Here is a 3,413-nt window from a genome sequence, read left to right on the forward strand (position 1 = left end):
AAATTGGTTGTAGGTAAAATTGTTTTGATACATGAAAGAATGATATGTTAATTTTGACCACTGGATATCTAAGAAATGATCTAAATATATTACTTATCAAATTTCAGTTTGAAATTCAATCCTATACCCTCTCATCTACTCCATGTATGTCTCCGCACCCCCTATAATCATTTGCATCATCGTATTCTTAATTTGTGTTTGAATGTGACTAATTTTGATTAAACAGAAACCTAATATGTGAATAGAGGACTGTAGGCATTATCTATTAATAAAATTTTAGCCTACTCATGTGGTAGGTAAATCTAAGTGTCCCCCCACCGTTGTTGCCTATGGGTTGCCATATGTCCACAAAGATTGTTCAAAGATCTATTTCTTAGTAGATTTCTAAAATCTTTTGTTGATGACTCTAGTATGAATTTGAAAAGAGTTTTTTAGAGGACAAGGATCCCTGTAGTAAATCGCATTTAGTGAAATCTTTTAGAGATGTTGCTATGTTCCTTTCATTTTACTTTCTGTATGTCTCACACTGTCACACGAGTACATATAACAAACCCGCTTAGTTGAAAAAGACCAACTTATTGTTTTTTGGATTTCTAAATTCTTTAGTGGTCAACTTTTTTTTTTTTTAATTGAAACTTGAATCGGAGTAACCCTGCCTACCAAAAAATTTGAGCCTCACCCACTGTTTTACATCGATAAAACCTTCCTATATCGGATTTGTATTGACGTGTAAAATAATATTTTCCCAAACTGCCCAAAATTTTTTTGAATTTTTTATATAGATATAATATAAAATGAAAATAGTTATATGAAGAAAAAAAATGTGAAGTGAGGCCCCGCATTGATCCTGAGAAAGAGGGGGGAAATCCCATCTTGGATGGAGATGACTATAGTCTTTAAAACAGGACTGAACCAGCGGTCTGAACCCAAAAATATGAGAATGACACAATTTTTTTAATTCAGTTCAAAGAATTAGACTACTATAAAATCAGTCAAAAAAAACCAGAATAAACCACTCAAAACTGAACCAGCTTGCTTCTTGAGTTGGAAGTCTCTTAGTTTTAAAATCTTTTGTTTGATATGCATTCTAGGCCAACAATGTATTCCAAGAAGTCATACCAAACTTGGCCTTAGACTTTCAACCATGATCTTAAATATCTAGATCCATTATTTACTTAACATATATATTTGTCATTCCAACTTCTTAACTTTAACGTTTTGTGGGTCCCATGCACCTCACGCATTGAAGATGTCAACTCAAAATCGTGGTTAACGAGAATGATCCATACAACTATATATTGAAAGTGTTTGGGATCGTATAGTGCACTTTTTGAAATTAAGGTAGAATTCAGTGTGATTTCTGGGAATATATTATCGACCTAGATTGCATTCTAAGAAATCATACAAATGCAACCCATGTGTGTTAGCAGAGTAGCAATTCATCTTCAAATGTGGTTTTATTCATTTATTTTAATGGAGAAAGAAAATTCATTGAGAGAACAAGTTTAGCATACCATTGTCATGATTAGAGCTCCTAATCAATAGTATTTTCTTCATAACCATTGTGGCTATATTCCTTAATAAGAATTCCAATTTGTTGGTAGGTCTGAGATAAAAAAAAAAAAAGGATTCAACAAAAAAAATTAACGACGTCCAAAGAAAGAGGCATGACGCTCCAAGACCATGATTTGGTTTTATTTAATTTGTTAAAATAATTTTTATTGAATTCAGATCCTCTTCACCCGTTGGGATACCTGAGTACACTTGACAGGTATTTCTCAGATTCTAATTGTTCCAACCATTAGGCCCAGCCTATGTCAGTCAAATTCAGATCCAATATAGCTTATAAGTTAGCCCACGAACGAGGCAAAGAGAGGCCCAATCTACTTATCTTTTAAATATGAGTAGCCAAGTCAACCATTTCCTCCTGCTTCTGCCACTGTTACAAGCCTTATACCCAAAATTAGAAAAATATATGCAAAGTTTTAACAGGGTCTTGGCAGTCCCATTTCTATCTGGTCTTTAGGACAGAATCAGACCAATAACTAATGAATGAACCGATTTAATTCTTAACCTGTTAGTTCCACTCTGATATCTCATTCTGATTCTAAATTGACACCCTTACCTTAGCGGTCGAATGACAGAGACTCCTAAATAGGCCATTAGTAACCGATTTGTAGTAAAACTAGTGAAACTGAATAGCCATGGGTCATAAGAGCTTATGTAGAAAGAACTTAAACATGGAGGAGAAATAGTGAGGTTGTTTTATTGAGACTTGGTAATTGCGGATTCAAGTCAAAAAAACAACCTCCACAAAATTGGGGCAAGACTGCATACATCATAACCCTTGTAAGACCCTGCTGGCAGGAGCCTCTAACACTGGGTTCATCCTTATATCAGTTTTGATTAGTCAAAATCAAACCTGGATTTGGTCAAAATGGAACCGAGGACTTTGACAACTCCATATCCAGCCTGGTTTAAAGCTTTAAACACACTGGCTCCACATAAAGGCATTGCTAATTAACGACTAATCCTTTTCTTTAACTTATTTTTTGGGGGGCTTTCCTTAACTTGCTTGAATAATACGTACTAATTAGTACCTTGGTCTTCACTGTCAAAGCTTGTTATTATTCTAATTGTCCATAATGTTTTCTAGTTGGGAACTTTATATGACTTTATCCCTTTGCTTGGAGACACACTCTTTCAGTCTCAAAAAGTAAGGCTGTGGCCGATATCCTTTGTGTTCATCCGATATTATTGCTTTTAAAAAGCCAGACCAAAGTGGATATAGACATGTATGTGCCCTAAATTACACAGCAATGATAACCATGTAATTAAGATGGTTAATCTGATTTAAGCTTCATCTCAACTTTCAACCACAGTATCCCTTTCATCTACTCAACATTTTCTCGAAAGTTAAGAACTTAAACTCTTCCGATCTCTCAATGTTTTTGCAGGATAAAATTTTCTCTCCGAAGAGAGAGATAGACACAGAGAGGTGCTCGCGTATGCTACACACTCTGGAAAAATTATTGTTCCCTAATTTTAATTGCGCAAATTAAAACAAGCAACACAAACTCAACCTAATTAATTGTTGGATAGATTTTCTGTTTAGGCCATGGGTGTGATAGGGTTGCTCCTCTTATTTCTTCTCTTCTAACAAAATTTGTTGAGATGTTGGGAGTAATAGAATAGTTTCATATTCGTTTGTTCAAGTCCGCAATTTGGATAATGTTGAATTGTTGTTTTTGATAGTCATTTTGGCATAGTCCAATATAAAGGAGTTGACATCAACCTTTTGTTGGATAACCAAACCTCAACGGTTGATCGTTATCCATTGACGTTGGTACAATTTTTTTTTAATATTTTGGTTTAAAATCATTAAAATACAACAATAGCTCTCTCCACCTAAT

Source organism: Macadamia integrifolia, chromosome 4 (assembly GCF_013358625.1).
Source record: "Macadamia integrifolia cultivar HAES 741 chromosome 4, SCU_Mint_v3, whole genome shotgun sequence".
NCBI lineage: Eukaryota > Viridiplantae > Streptophyta > Magnoliopsida > Proteales > Proteaceae > Macadamia > Macadamia integrifolia.